The following is a 16,920-nucleotide window of genomic DNA, read 5'->3' as shown; positions in this document are numbered from 1 at the left end:
GCTGACACCGGACACAATTTAGCGCTGCACGTGTTCAGCGAGTCGGCGTCTGTGCAGACCAGACTCGCTTTTGGAGGGTTTTAGAGCCCACTACCCCTCCCCGCGGATCAGTTTGGGATGGCCTTTAATGTGGCGGACCCTCCGCGAGAACGCGCAAACGGAGGGTTAGTGGGTAGGGAGAGTGTGTAGGGGGCGGTTTGAAAAAGGCCCTTACTCCTGTTATTCATCCCTCAAACCTCCTCATTTACCCAGAATTCCCTGCTCCAGTTTGGGAAGAAGGGACGGTGAGTGCTGACCTGAAAAACACTCGTCATGTTCTCTGACACAGACCTTCAGTCCTGAATCTGGTTGGACCAGTTCTGGGTTTGACCCAGTTCTGACTTTAGTTACTCTGAATAAAAACAGGTTACATCATGAAAACAGAGCGGAGAGATGAGACTAAAGGAGATTTGTTTCTAAATATTTACTCAGTGATTAGCACGAGTAGCTGCACTGTGCTAATTACTGAGCTAACAGAGCTAACAGAGCTAACAGAGCTAACAGACTGAGTGTTGGGACAGTAGCAGGTGGGTTTAGATGCAGAGTGTAACATTTGAATAAAACTATGAAATACTTGATATTTTTTTCAAGTTTTCATCGAGAAACCGTCACAAATAAATTCATAAGCTCAACTCAATCTGATGAATCGTTGTTTTAAATTTGTTTGATTAGTTTAACTCAGACTTTCTGAATGATGCTGTGATGAATGAAGAGGAGCTTCAGTGTTAGCGTTAGCTCAGGGTGGGACCATCGACCTGACATAAACTTCCCACTGAAAATAAAAACAAACTGGAAGATTTCAAGTGTTTCATCAACAGCTTAACTTGGTTTGACTTCTCTTTTTTTATGTTTATGTTTGATAAATTCTTTAACATCTGACTGTGGGTTCTCACCTTTTGTTTTTTTCCCATCGTGACAGATCTTTTTCTAACATCATAAACCTTCTCAGTTTTTAATATAATCCTCTGATTAATCCAGCAGCTGAATTCAGATTTTTCTGGTTCATAAGAAAATAATTTCCTCTTCCTCATTTATCATTTAATCTGTTTGAAGCAAAGCAGTTTAGAATGAAATAAAATATTTAGTATTTCCAAACAGATCACACTAGACTCCAAATTGTTTGTGTTAGCAATACACCCTGAAGAATACATTTCAAACTAAAGATAAATGTTGATTTTCTGACCAATGTCTGCAGAAAAAAATGTTGGAGAAAAAGCACAAAGTTGGAGAGACATCAACAGACCTGATTAAATTTAAATGTTGTCGATTCTGCCATCAGGAAAAAAAAAAAATCAGAAAAACAAATAACGGGTGTTTGTGAAAAATGTATGGAAACTTCTATTGATAGTGTTAAAATATCATATCTGATCCATGATTTTTAAAGACCTCTCTCTCAAAAACACTGTAAATATTTTCTTTAAAAACCTGTTAAAATAAAAAAATAAAATTGTATTCTGCCCCCTAGAGGATGATCATTCCACTACAGGTAGCTAAAGGCCTCTGAGGACAAATAGCTCAATAAACATTATCCTCTGCTCGTCAAGTTTTTAACATCATATCTACCAAAACAAAATAATGTCCTCATCTCCTTCAGAGATTTCTCCCAAAAAAAATGCATATGGCCGTCACTGATTTGTCCATGCTGTGTTACCGTAGACACATTTCAGGCCTCCATGTAGAGGGACCCGCTGTAAACATCAGACTTCTTTTTACTGACAGGTTTGTTTGTTAATTTGAAGATATTTATGAAAATTATCTCCAGCTCTGAGTTTTCATGACGTCTCATAAACTCCAGCTGATCGACCTGTGAATAAAAAAAAGTAATTTTTCAGCGCTTTAGAGATGGTTTTCCTTTATTAAAGTCATTTCCTCAGTTTCACTGTTTGACCCCCATAGTGAGCCAGTTTCCTCCTCTGTCCGTCCACCAGGGGGCAGCAGACAGACGCCCAGGCTGTAAACAGCAGCTCTGCAGGTCTTATGAAATCGTTGCCCTCGAACAGGCAACCCTGTGTTGACAGCACAATGCCCTCCAGTGTTTGGCAGCGAGCTGGGAACGAGCCGAGGGCTGCATGAGAAAAACAGGACGCGCTGAGAGCAACACTGAGCTCATTATGAGAGGATAAATCTGACATTTGAACAAATCATGCTTTATAAATAACCTCCACAGGGCAGGGTCAGAGTCTGGGCTGGTGGATCAACTTTTCACCAGTTTTACAGAAACAGAAACAGAGTCTGAGGTGTTTGGTTCAGCTCAGGTGACCTCTCTCTGAGAAAGCAGATTCCTCTCATACCTGTTGGTGTGATGTCTGACTGCATTCTGTGCTCTCATCTCCATGACTCCAACAGCAGTAAATAAAAACACAGGTGTGTTCCTGTGTTTTCTTTTTGGATTTAACCTGCAGCGCTCAGACGGACACAGACGCAGCGGAGAGGGAAACACGACGGTTCTCACACACTTTCTACCTCTGGGTCTGTCAGAGCAACAGTCAGACAGGAGGCGCTGCACCTGCTGCACCTGCTGCACCTGCTGCACCTGCTGCACCCCTGCTGCATCTGCTGCATCTGCTGCATTTGCATGAGACAGACAGGTGGAGTAGTGGTGATTGGTCAGTCAGGTCGTAGATTATTTATAAAGCACATTTCAGTGAGGAGGAGCAGAAAACAGACTGAAGTTCAAGCAAAAAAAAACATTAAACAACAGAAAAAGAAAGTTAAAATATAATAAAACAGATTTTATAATGTGGGTCTGTAATTTAATCAGATATTTTAATGAAAGCAGTTGTAGAAAAATGAGTTTTCTGTCTGGATTTAGAGGATCTCAGAGTTTCATTAGAGCTGATTTTCTCACAGATGTAGAGGATCAAACTGAGCGCTGCTCCTCCAGGTTTGGACTCTAAGCCCAGAGACTGAGTGATCTTCTGAAATGTGCACAAACATTTTTTTAGTCTTCAAACAGAGCTTTCCTCTTTAGTTCCTCAGTTTTCAGAGTCTCTAAAATCCTGGTCGAAGGTTTTATTTCCTCTGACCCTGAACTTCACCTTTCCCCTTCTGTCTCCTCTTAGCCTCATCATAACCATCCTTCTCTCAGCTTCCTGTTTTCTCTCTGACGTATTTGTTTCATTATAGAAACTAATAAAGGTAAGATCAGGAGAGAAAGAAAGTGGCTCCAGATGCTCTGAGGGTCCATGTGTCACTGAGAGACAGAAGCTGCATTTCGACTGTAGGAAGTAGGGTAGAAATTTAGTTTATAGGAGTAAATAACCCTGAAAATAACCCCACAAAGGAGATCCAGGAACTTTGGAGGGCGGAGCCTGCAATCTGCCCACAGTCAGCTGACCCCCCAGCTGTGAAGGTCTTGGTTTAGTACCCCCTAACCAGTGGTCTCCTCTGATCCTGATGGTGTGAATGTGTCTCTGTCAGCTCCTGGTGTTCCAGTTTAAAGAGTGACCCTGTAAACTGGAGACCTTCAGCTGAACGTGTCAGAGGAGATCCAGGTTACAGCAGAACCAGAACCAGAATCAGAACCAGGATCAGGATCCTTTTTATCTTCAGGAAAAAAAGGAATATGACTTCAGTTTAAGCTGCACTCTCACTGAACAGTTATTTGTGAATTAACACTGAATTTTACAAAAATAGAAAAACTAGAGTTTCAACAGTTTGTGTCCAGGGTGTGAGGGGTCTACAGAGAAGCTACCAGCTCGCTCCCTGGTCCTGGACCGGATCAAGTCCTGGATGGAGGGCAGGCTGTTCACTTTCAGAAGAAGTCCTGGGGAAGTCATCCTGGTTTAGTTTGATATACGTATGTGTCATAATCTGCTCCTCAGATCAGGATTTAACGAGGGTCTGAATCTGTTAGAGGAGGAAGCATCCCGCTCAGAGTCCTTCTGTTTGGGTTTCTGGACTTTAAGAAACAGCTTTGACCGTCGACAGCTTTTTCACTCACACATATTTCCTTTCAAGTGTGAATAAATCCACCTGCAGTGAAACAAACCTCGAGCACAGGTATAAAAAGCCTCTGTTGTTGCATTACCGCCCTCTGCTGGTCTGGTGATGTTTTGCAATTCCCTTTTTTTTTCTCCATATGTCAACAACACTTTTAGAAGAGCAGAGAAAGTTTGTTTTAAGTCTGAACGTAAATATGGTTAGAGTCTGGGCTCAGCTGGTCCAAACCTGGGTCAGACTCAACCAGAATCAGAATCAGAATCAGAATACTTTATTGATTGCAGCGCCCCCTTTGTAATAGATATGAAATAGCAACATTGGGAGAAGAAAGGGGTAAAAAACGTCAGTTCCAGATGATTCCCAACAGGGGGCGTAGTTTGAGATTGAGACAAAAACACCTCAGCATGTAAGCTCATGATAACAACAAACAAAAACTCAAAGACTTGCACAAATGTCAACGCACAGACACCGAGGAGTGCGCAGAGACGACCTTAAAGAGTCACCATGAGGGTGTTTGACTGATGACCCTGAAGAAAAGACGACTTTCCTAATTTTCAATATTTAGGATGATCACTCTGCTTTCTTACTGGTCTCCAGACTGTGTGAGATGCTTGATTCTGATTGGTTGAAACCTTTAAAGGACGGTAATTAACTTCCTCTAACCTGAGGTCAAAGAAACTTTATCGATCCCTACAGAGAAACTCGGAGCAGGAGCGGAGGAGATCTGCATCAATCAGACAGATTAACGTTAACACGTGTGTTAGGAGACTGACTGATCAGTGGTCAACATGTTTTCATGTCCTGCACGTGTTTCCTGAGGTGATGACCTCTTAAACTCTTAATTTCCCTCTTACATTTCCTCTAAAGCTCGATGCAACTGTGTGTCAACATCCTCTGTATCTGCACGTCTGCGTGTCCCGGCTCCGCTCTGCAGCTTCTTCACGTCTGCAGCTTCTTCACGTCTGCAGCTTCTTCACGTCTGCAGCTTCGTCACGTCTGCAGCTTCTTCACGTCTGCAGCTTCTTCACGTCTGCAGCTTCTTCACGTCTGCAGCTTCTTCACGTCTGCAGCTTCTTCACGTCTGCAGCTTCTTCACGTCTGCAGCTTCTTCACGTCTGCAGCTTCTTCACGTCTGCAGCTTCATCACGTCTGCAGCTTCTTCATGTCTGCAGCTTCTTTACGTCTGCACGCCGAGGAAAACACACTCGACCCTTCGTCACTTCACATGAATCCACGAGCATCAGCTGCAGAAACACAGAGTCTGAGGTCTGAGAGGACAACACAGAGATTCAGAGGAGTCATGTGATCAAACTGATTTAGCGGGGAAAGACGTCGTTCCCCCTGAAGGTCGACTTCCTGTCACTGTTTGAGTTGACAGAGCTGTGAGTCATCAGATCAGACCTGGGCCAAAACAGTTTCATCAAATTTCCAAAAGATTCAGCCACTGGAAATTCTCCCTTACAGAGCACGGGTTCATACGTGTGTGTGTGTGGTTTTTATACGCTCTGTGTGTAGGTGTTTCTAGTTAATGACTCCCCACACACACACACACACACGCTGTGGTGGTGCTTGTTGGGGGGAAGTGTGATCCAGTTTAGTGGTTTGAGACTAAAATAAACCCCGAGCTCGAGTCATCACGACGTGTTTCAGGGACACGTTTATAAACTTTCAGCTCTTTAGATGAAATTGAAACTTTCTGCCCGTTAGCCATGAGTGGTGGGTTTAACACTGAGTTGCCACAGTCTGGCAACCAACGCAGACACATGTGGCAACCCAGAGAAAACACACAGTGTCAGTTTAGGTGACGCACACACACACACTTCCTGCTGCTCTGCAGGCTGTGAGAAACACGTCTCTATACCAAAAGTTAAAGAGCCAAAGAGACGTGAGCTCCTGGAGAGGTCTGAGTCATCTCTCTGGATCTTAGAAAATAAAACAACAACAGATTTTATCTAAAAAATAGTCTCATGTCATCTCCTCGTGCTTCTTCTTCTTTTGAATGAATGAAACTGTTTACATACCTCAGCTGACTGAGGCAACCAGGGGTCAAAGATATGGTGGTGATGGTGGATGTCAGAGCAGAAGAAAGCTGAAGGTTTATATTCAAGTCAATAAGTTAACGTTTTGGTCCGGCTCCGTCCCTGCTCCGGCGAGTTGCAGCAGAAACACGCCCGAACTCATTTTGCTGGATGCCTGAGCTGTGACACGACAGTTTACCATCAGGCAGACTGAGCAGGACAGGAAGTGATGCATAAAAACAACCTAAAAACATCCACTACAGATAAATACTTCACCTTGTTGCTTTGCATTCTGGGAAAAATGTCTTAAATGAAGGAAAGTAGTGTTGAAAATGAGATCAGTTCTGCCTGTAAAGCTGCGTTTTCACCAAGCAGACTGGTTCGGTTCGTCTTGGTACGGCACGCGTTTTGTTGCGTTTCCACTGACTTATCCCGGGACAGTTCCTAAAAACCAAGACCTACTTTCTGGGACCCTTACGTATGGGTGCCAGGCTGAACTGATCTGCCCTCTGAAGGTGGAGCTACAACAATGCAGACCGTTGATTGGTCTAAAAGAATCGTCACTTACCCCGACAGCGGCTGTATTTCTCTTGAAATGCTGCATGTCTTCCATCGTTGCTCTTTGTTTCCTGTGTCGCGTTTTTCTTCTTCGTTGGTTTAATTAGTGGGGTAAACTGTGTCACGCTGCTACGGCGTCACGCTATTGTTTAACAGATGCAGCTCTCAGCATCAGGCTTACACGCCGCCTACCACGAGAGGGCACAGTTTGCTGTGGATCAGGCTCAAACCGTACTGAACCGACCTGGACTGCTTGGTGGAAACGCAGCTTAAGATTCACATCTTTAGTGGGTGATGGTGCTCATGGGAAACTGAGTCTTCACCCTGGAGAAACACTACTGATTCTGGCCACAGGTGTCACTGTAATCAACGCCAAACAGAAGCTCTAATATAATCCAAACAGACGAGCTATAGAGAAATCTACTTCCTAAAGAGTTGGAAAATTACCAAGACCAAAGGCCACGTTATGGTTATGGTTATGGTTTCTGAGAGCGTGATGTGTGGAAATGAAACGCGCTGAATCAGCACGAGAGAAAACACATGGATTTAATATTTTTCAACACTTGTGCATCCATAGCGACCGTTTCCGAAATGCAGGAAGTGATGCATCGCAAACGCAAGTTTACCAGTCTTTAGAGACTATAAACAGTTTGTGTGTCTCACTTCTTGCTTTGCAGCCAGCCTCCTAGTGGACACTTGAGGAAGTGCAGCTTATCACACTTCTACTTAAGTTCATTTTTTAAACTCTGGATGTTTGTTGTTTTTCTGACCAAGCAGTGATCTTTGGCTGTGAGAAAAACAAATCTGACACGAAAGCTGAAAACTGCAGTTCCTCAAGTGTCCACTTGAGGCTGGCCACAGAAACTCCTGGAACCACATACACACCCATTGAAAACTGAGGATTTTTACAACAAATATTTAAAGCCTGGTTTAAAAACTTCATAATAAGATTGACTGATACATGATACATTTAATATTATAATTATTATTTCCCTGACTACTTCAGTTCTATTTTCTACTTTTTAAATATTTAGTGTTTCTCAGTGTTTTTCTTTCCACAACATTTGTACTGAGAGAGTGCAGCTTAAACCGGAGTCAAAGTCCTTGTTTTCTGGAAATACTTGGCAAATAAAGCTGATTCTGATTCTGATTGTGATTCCTAAAAAAACATTTAAATTAGTCAAACTAGCTTGAAAAACTCATCTTTAACCCTCTACAGTCATATGTTTCCTTTCATTGAAGTGTAAAATCTGTATTTCTCCACCTCCTGTTGTCACCAGATGCCCTTTAACATCAACACTGAGACGTTTCTGAGCATGTCGTGACGCAGATTTCTGCCCAGAAATAATGAAACACATGTTGGAGGATCACTCAAGCAGAATATGTAAAGTGTTTCTCAGTTTTGGGGGAGGTGGAGGGTTTTTCTCCCAGTTTCACAGGAAGTCTTTGGGGCTCTCCCTTTGTTTTCACATACACCACGACGCGCTCTCCTCTCGTTTTCACCTCAACGATCCAGTTTCTTCCTGGTTCCTCTGCTCCCACCGCTGAGGTGCTGTTTCCTCTCAGAGAGCCCGGGTCATTTCCTCATTCACTGAAATGAGGAAATACGTAGATGGAATTCTTCAGAAAACAGGTTATTTCCAACTTTGTGTGGCCACTAGGGGGAGCTAACGAGATGTTTCCAGAGCAGACAAAAGGGCTTTGTGTGATGACGAGTGCAGTCCATTCCCCCTGCCTCTCCTTTGTGTGTGTGTGTGTGTGTGAGTGTGTGTGTGTGTGTGTGTGTGTGTGTGTGTGTGTGTGTGTGTGTGTGTGTGTGTGTGTGTGTGTGTGTGTGTGTGTGTGTGAGTGTGTGTGTGTGTGTGTGTGTGTAGTACGTGCTCAACGTGTTCAGTGTGATTACAGCGAGGGAACATCAGCCTCTGTTGACAGGAAACACAACCCCCGTCCTCCACTGCCTCCACGTTGTGTTTGTGATGTTCCCGTTCGTCATCTGGCCCAGATCCAGACTCAGAGTTCACATCAAACAGACCACATGAGACACATTCCTGGGCCGGGCTCTGAGTGAGCCTCTGTAGCCCTGAAGCTGGTCCAGACCTGTCAGAGCCTGAGCCCTGAGCCCTGAGTCCTGAGTCCTGACTGTCTTTACTTTCTGTCTGCCAGCACAGAGAGAGTTTCCCTGCAGCACAGTCATGAGCGAGGAAGTCTGCAGCTCACTCAAATTAAAATGTTCTGATTTAAAGGAGCGATCAGCCCGCGGGCGTGGTGCTGCTGTCATGCATTCCTGCAGCACGGATCAGACTGTTCATTTAAGGTGGAACCGAAATGTGCCAAAGGTTGAGCCTGATTGCCAAACATGAGGATAAGATTAGGTTAGGTGTGCCTGCAGCTAAAGGTCAGAGGCCTTTGGACTGCTCAGCTCAGACACAAACAGGAGAAGGAGCTGCAAGGGAGGAGGACCGTGTTTTTCTCTAAGCTGCAGTGAAAAATATTTAAAAAGTATCAAAAAATAAAAGTCTGCAGATATTTTCAGCCTTTTCTCCACTTATAAACCTGCATTTGGCGTTGACTGCACTGACACCTGTGGCCAGAGTCGGTACTGTCTTTCCAGCTACAAAGCAACAGATTCATCCCAACAAAGCATCAACAAAGAGTGTGAATCATGGAAAAACCAATCTGTGCCGACATGAATCCAAGGATTAGCTTGATTCAGCGTTTCCAGGACGGCTTCACCTCAGAGACTTTGTCAGACTTTGTCAGGATGAAACTTAAGAGCATGATTCAACTTTTCAAAAGGCTGTTAGTCCGTTAAACATGACGTCCAGGTGTGTTCTGCCCCCTGGTGGCTGGTTATGTCATTAAACTCCTCTGATAGCAGCAGATGAAGTTGTTGCATTTTTCAAACGTAGCAGCGGGCTAACTGAAGTACCCCCTGGTGTTTACAGCTGTTCCTATCTGTGTTCAGAGAGATAAGCCTGGCTGTGCCCCACACGTAGACTCATTCTAGTTCACTCAGATCTACAGAGACTTTCTGAGAGCTCAGCTCTGTGCAGTTATGACCCCAATAAAGACTGATACCACGGTTTACACAACCGGAAGCTTTTTATAGACAAGTCCAAACATTACTTCAGCAGGAGGGGACAGGAAGTGAGGGGAGGAGGGAGATGACGTGAAGCGAAGGTGACGGCTGTGAGAGCTTCTTTTTAACCCGAAACACAGATTAACCTGTGTGTTAGCCTTTAGCTCGTTTTTAGCCTTTAGCTCACGTTTAAGCCTTTAGCTCGTTTTTAGCCTTTTGCTCACGTTCAAGCATTTAGCTTGTATGTTAGCCTTTACCTCGAGTGTTAGCCTTAATCTCATGTTTTCGCCTTTAGATCGTGTGTACACTTTTAGCTCTTGTTTAAGCCTTTAGCTCATGTTTTAGCCTTTAGCTCATGTTTTAGCCTTTAGCTTGTGTTTTAGCCTTTAGCTTGTGTTTTAGCCTTTAGCTCTTGTTTTAGCCTTAAGCTGATATTTTAGCCTTCAGCTTGTGTTTTTGCATTTAGCTCATGTTTTAGCCTTTAGTGTGTGTTTTAGTAAAGGTTATGTTTTAGCCTTTAGTCTGTGTGTTAACCTTTAGCTCGTGTTTTAGTTTTTAGCTCTTGAGTTAGCCTTTAGGTCGTGTTTTAGCCTTTAGCCCATGTTTAAGCCTTCTGCTAATGTTTTAGCCTTTAGCTCATGTTTTAGCCTTTTGCCTATGCTCTTTCTCTCTCCTGTTTCTCTTTCTTCTTCTTCTGTCCTTTTTCTGTCTGACAGTTAGGCTCCAGTGTCCACCATCACTACAAAATTAATCACAGAAATCGTTTGAACACAGATCCTGATAAATAACACTTAAAAATAACAGTTTTTGTTGGTAATTTCATTCTAAACAGTGGATGTTAAACAGTAAAATAAAAGTGAGACTCTCTGATGTTCTCGTAGAAACTCCTGGTGTGGTCCTCGGCCTGCAGAGTCATGGCGCTGTAATCCAGGAAGGAGAACACTCCAGCTCAGTCACGTTTCTCGATGTTTGCTTCAAACATTTCTCACATTGTTCCTGCATTTCTGCGGCGACATGAACTGGTTTGAAGTTTACACTCAGCTCTTATCTCAGCCAGCATCAGAGCGAGACGAGGACTTCCTGTGGCACACCTGGGAACATGGTGAGCAGCCGCGTCACTGTCAGGTGAAGGGTGAGGCTCAGTGGACCAATGGGTTTCTGCTGACTCACACAGGAAGCTCTCAGATCCAACATTTAACCAATCATAGTCATTAAATAGAATATTTAAAGGTTGAGCCGCCCTGGAAGAGAACAGCTGATTGACAGGTACTGTTCAAACATGATTAAAGGGCTATTACACCATTCTTTGAAAGCAGAAGGCTTGATAAACAGGAACACGGGCTGCTTACATTTCTGTTTCTCCTCAACAAAGAAACTTCACACACCTGAAACATCTGAGGGAAAGTCGTAGAAGTCAGGGAAAAACCTGAACCTTGGACTCTCTGATCCAGTCTTTGTCTCAACTGTTAAATCCACAGCTCTCAGACTCTGGTTCATGGAAAAACACCTTACATAAGTCAAACACCTGTACACACACACACACACACACACACACACACACACACACACACTCAGCTGGCCCTCAGGTAAAGGTGTGATCCTAGAGAAGGGAAGTAGGTCATCACTGAGGATCAAACACATCGTGGAGAGAAGGACATGTCGAGACAAACCGTGTCCCCAACGTGTCTCTGCCACGCTCACCTTCACCTGACCGCATCACTCAGGAGTCAGAGTGATGTGTGAAGACATCATCCAACGTGATGCTGCTGTTACCATGGCAACACAACACACACCATGAGTTTATTTTATGATTAAAGACGGTGAAAGGTTCAGAGGCCTGTTAGTAACGGAGATGTTCTTACAGAGGAGGAGGAGGAGGAGGAGGAGGAGGGTCTGGAAGATGATTTTAGGAAGGTTTAGACTCTGATCTCAGGATTCACAAAGTTTAGACTTTGAATTTAGAAATCAGAGAAAAAAAGGGAGAGACATCAGTTTATGTCAGCATTCTGAATTTTAAGTCAAGATACTAAAAAAAAACAGAAACAAAGATGTCACTTTTTGAATAAAGGTCAAAGGACTGAGCAGTGTGTCCTCGACTTCAACTCCCTAAAAATGCTTCCTCTCTCCTTGGTCCCTGTTTCCTTCGGGTGATTTTAAGGAATTGGAAAATCCTTCATCACGGCACTGTCAGCACGGCAACACAACAAACACAAGGTTTTTATGTCATGATGAATCATGAAAACAGCTGAAACTTCAGGCCCTGTTTCCACCAAGTGGTTCGGTTTGGATCAGTCCAGTTTGGTACGGGTTGGATCAGTAAAGCCTGATCCTGTTTGTGTTTCCAAACCGTGTCCTTCTTGGTAGGCGGCGTGTAAGCTGGATGCTGATAGCTGCATCAGCTACATGATAGCGTGACGCCATAGCAACGTGACACAGTTTACCCGCTAATAAATCCAACGAAGAAGAAAAGCATGACAGAAGGGTCCCAGAAAGTGGAGCGGTACGGGTTGGTAATTTGGGACCTGTCCTGGTTTTGTGCAAGACACTAAAATTCTTCTTCCTGCCAAAGTTAAAGAAACTTTTTCTTAACTATGTCTGAACTTTTTTGCACTAACTTTTGAGACTGAGATGCTAATCCCCATCAAACAAAAAGAGGGGTCTCAAAGCAGCTGAACATGACGGCTCACTTCCACCAGGTCTGTGTCAGGTACGTCTCCGGCTCTCCTCTGATTCAGATCCAAAAGATCTGGACTTAGACGTTTTGCCAAAAGATTTTCAGAGGTCAGTGAAGACAGCCTGGATGAGGAGAGGCTCCTTACTGACTGAGTTGGCGTCCTGCGTCTCAATCAGCTGCTTCCTCCGGTCACAGGTCGGCGCTGACGGAGCTGTTTGTTGTTGGTCAGCGGAGCGTGTGAGTGTGTCAAAGGTCAACAAACTCATTGAGTCACTGAAGAGTCAGGAGGGTCTCTCCAAAACAAATCCACAGATCTGTTCAGCTGGATTGATTTCTCCTGTCTGTTTCATAGATTGTTGGGAGCAGGTTTTCGTCCTCAGAGATCACGTGACGCAGCTTTCATTGATAACACGCATCAGGGAAAACATGTTTTCCAGCCGGGCAGGTTTGAGATGTTTTGAGCCAAACAAAGAGTTTAAACAGACTCAGAGGGAAGTGTTTGATGTGTCACAGCTGTGGGTTTAAAACACGAACAGGTGAAATTACTTTAGAGCAGGACTAACAGAGACGGGTCTTCCTGCATGGACCCCTCAGGGACTCTGGGATCGGTCTGGTCCAGGGTCCCGTGGTGGCGCTGGGGCCTGATGAAGCTGAATGAGTGAAAAGCTGAATGGAGCCAGACGGGGAGGCATGCGTGGCGTTCACGGTCACGTGGTGGATCGCGTTTCCTTTGTCTCTGAGCCCCACAGCCGGCTTTGTCTGGACCAGGGGATCCCATTTCCCCCGGTCTTTGATGTCTCCTCCTCCCACGCTTCCACGCCTTCACCCCTCTCCTCCCCCCGCCTCTCGAACCAGCCCACTCGGCCTCCCACACACACACACACACACACACACACACACACACACACACACACACTTGGCCTTCGCTTCTTGCTTACGGGAAACCCGAGTCGAGCTGCGTCTGGGGGGGAATGCTGGGCCATGTGCTCGAATGCTTGGACCGATGACTGCAGCAGGAAAACATTCAGGATAAAAAAAGTGCAGGCTGCAGGACGCCGTGAGCTTTAGGTCTGAGCAGAGCCAGTCAGGAGGAGAAAGCTCACGTTAAACTTCTCCAAACTGCTCCTGAACGAGCAGAGAGGGCCTCACGTTCACATTTAGACCAGGACCCACAGTTTGAGCAGCTCTGTGCTCCAGATAATCAAATAACCTGTCCTCAGCACAAACACCATGGGTCCTGAAAGCAGAACAGAGAGGAACTGGAGGAAAAACTGAACGGAAACTCACGCAGAGACTTCCTTATTAGGGAAAGTCTGAACACAAAGGATGATCGGTGAGGGAGGGCAGGCTGTGGACTTTATCTGAAACTATCTGTTTCCACAGCTGAGGGAAGTTTCAGACTTCTGCTCGTCCTCATTCTGCACAGACGTCACTTCATAAAGATGTCTACGGTGGCCCTGAGAGCTCACAGCGCTGCAGCTTAAGAAAACACACAAGCAAATGAAGAAAACATCTTCATCAATCTGACAAACGCGCTGCAAAGACCACAACACAAGGGAAGTGTTTCCAGAGGACACTGAAAAGTGATGCACATGTCCAGACACACTTGTTTTGGCTCTGTTATGGTTTTCTTTGCACCAGTTGTGTTGGAAAACGAGGTAAAAAGTGTGTTATTGATTTATTGGATGATCTGTCAGAGTTTGTGTCATGGAGCTGTGACTGAAAATCAACAAGTCTGACATTTCTGTTTGGTCATGGTGTATTTTCATCACATTTTTCTAATGTTGTGGTCTTTGCTGTGCATTTTTAAAAGCTGTGCACCTGTTGTCAAATTGATGAGGATGTTTTCAACATTTGCATGTTTTTTGTTTTTGTTTGTTTTTTTTAAGTTGCAGTGCAGTGAGCTCTCCAGGCCACCGTAGATGTCCATGTTTTTTTAAAACTGTCTGTTTCACCCCGCAGGATACCGAACCTCTAAAACCTGAGGATGACTTTAAAACAACTTAATGTGAGGCAGAAAACTACGGCAGAGGATAAGGGCCATATTAGAGAATAATAGGAAAGAGACTTTGAGAGTTGAGTTCAATTTTGCAGGAATAAAGTTTTTAGATTTGTGGTGAAAAAAGTGTGATATGAAGTAACGTGGTTATCATCATCGTACATTTATTAAAAAATTATCTTGTTAAGTTGTAGAAGAAGATGATCTAAGACCTTCACACACAAGTCTGTTATTCTTGGATGTGTTCTTTGGATTTGTAATTCCCCACACACACACACACACACACGCGCATACAAACACACACATAAAAAAATGTCATGCAAATACACTAAATGCACACTAAATCCTGAAATGATAATCTGCCCACTGGATTAAATGATGCTGACGATGTTGCGAGTAGCCTGTGGCGTCTCTGAAAAGACAAACAATCCTGGAAACGACCATGGTGGATGTGAAAAACACAAAAAATAATAAAACATGTTCCCCCCAAAAAGCAGAATGGTGAAAAGTTTCAGTATTAGCGAGAAAACAGGACTGACATGAAGTAGGATTGAATTTCTTTAACGTCCATCAGTTTTGGATGGAAAAAATGGTCTCAGTGTGTGAAGGCATAGTTAAAATTTAAGAAAAAAAGCTGTAAATTTACAAGATTTAGGTCCTAAAGTTTAAAGACTTCTCTACTAAATTGACAAAAAAAAAGTTCCTCAGTGATCAGAAGCCTGGCCTGATTCAGGGCTCGCTGTTATCAATCATTTCTCGAAATAATCGTCAGTTGTTGGAGTCAATGGGATTGTTTTACTGCTCTAAATGTGTCAGAGACTCACGAGTTTGGAAATATAAATATTATATATTTCATATTTTCTATTCCTGTGACTAATTTGAGTTTGATCAGTAAGTTTTTACATTAACACCTGATTGGTTCAGTTAAAGGTGAAATTGGACCTTTACTTCTAAATTTGTTGTCTTCATTTGTGATTTCATGTGTTTCGTGTGTGTCTGTTTGAAACATCAGGCTGAGTAAAACATGGAGGTTATCTCAGTGACGTCACACGCTGGTTTCTGAAGCGGTGACACCTACCCACAACGCCATAATACACAAACATCAAATCATCATTACGTCTGTTTCACTGCTTTAAGCTGCGTCAGAGTCTCCAGTTTGAGTTCCTGTTCGAACTTCCTGTGATGGAAAAACAATGAGAGATGCAGACTGAGACGTGTCATTAACTAGTCAATTTCTAAATGAAAACACTGGTTCAACCGTCCATGCTTCATTCTTTCATTTCCCTGTGACAGAGGGACTTCTTTTTTTTTTTGTTTGTTTTATTTCTTTATTTTATTTTATATATGTAAAAAATATATAATAAAAAATATAATAAAATAAAATAAAAAAATTCAAAAGAATAAAAATTTAAAAAAATTAAAAAGACGTGGGGACTTCTTCATTTTTTTAATTTATTTTTTTAATCAAAAAAATAGAAAAAGATAATAAAAAATAATAATAAAAACAATAAAATAATAATAAAAATAAATAAAAATTTAAAAAGACAGGGGGACTTGTTTATTTATTTTATTTATTTTTTTAATAAAAAATAAAATAATAAAAAATAATAATAAATACAACAAAATGATAATAATAAAAAAATAAAAATAAAAAAAGACAGGGGGACTTCTTTCAGACTTCTCCTGGAAAACGTGCGTTTGAAAACCTCTAGTGGATAAGTCCTTCATGCAAAACCTTCAGATTCACCAAAAGACTCTGAGAAACTTGATGATTTGACTTTGGGGTAGCATTCCACATATGACATTTTATGATGGTGGCGTTGTCGGCAGGATCACCACTCCGTCTAATGTCTCAGACAGATTCATGAATGACAGGAAATCATATAAAACATTAAATTAAAAGCTGTAAGTTAAAAACAAAAGGCTTTACTGCCCCTAACTGACAGAAATGTATTTTATGAATGATTTTTTAACTCTTTACCAAAAATCAGGCGTCATTTTTGTCTCCTGATGTCTTAAAATAAGACAACTTTTGCAGACTTTTCAGGTGAATGTGGCTCAAGTTTTAGTTTAACGGGACAGTTTAACATACAAATAGACAAACACTTGCTTACAAACAAATTTCTGCTTATTCAGCGTCAGACTGTGTCCAGGACCAAACTGGACCAGAAACTGGCGTGTCGTGGGTGGCGTGTTGTCGTCACAGGAAAATATTTACATTCAGAGAGTGACCTAAATTTCCATATGGCGGTCCATGGCGGTCTACGGCGGTCCATGGGGGGGATAATCCATCTTAACGAAGCCCAGCATCTCCGTCTAATTTATGCCTGAAAACAACATGTGGTATGTAAAGCATCCCTTTGATTGCTTTGTTTCGGGGGCTTGTGCTGTCAGAGATGGCGGGGGCCCGCACTCCACCAGGGTCCGCCAGCCAGACTGCGGGGTCAGGGGGGCCTCTTCCCGCACACAGCCCCTTCCTGCAGCCGGGCTGATGTCAGGGCCCAGGAATGTGGAAAACAGAGCACACTGGGGGGCCTTGTTCTCCCACAGTGAATAGACCCTGGGCAGGAATCCAAACCACATGCCACACACACACGGCCCGGGACGGCGA

At 43.3% G+C, this 16,920-nt stretch overlaps 1 protein-coding gene across 1 annotated transcript in view; it reads right to left on the bottom strand.

The window, feature by feature from the left end:
* The window catches only part of tmod4 (tropomodulin 4 (muscle)), a 39,539-nt gene extending 23,098 nt beyond the window's left edge, over positions 1–16,441 (bottom strand). Inside the window, exon 1 of the mRNA XM_074684312.1 lies at positions 16,424–16,441. The gene's annotated coding sequence lies outside the window, so the exon portion shown is untranslated. The remainder of the gene's footprint in view (positions 1–16,423) is intronic.
* Positions 16,442–16,920: the final 479 nt, after the last annotated feature.

The sequence above is a fragment of the Halichoeres trimaculatus genome, unplaced genomic scaffold (genome assembly GCF_033239565.1).
Source record: "Halichoeres trimaculatus isolate MK-OKI-2021-1 unplaced genomic scaffold, fHalTri1.1 fHalTri1_scaffold_12, whole genome shotgun sequence".
NCBI lineage: Eukaryota > Metazoa > Chordata > Actinopteri > Labriformes > Labridae > Halichoeres > Halichoeres trimaculatus.
Note: the sequence above shows the minus strand (reverse complement) of the source record. Positions and strands in the feature narration are given on the sequence as shown.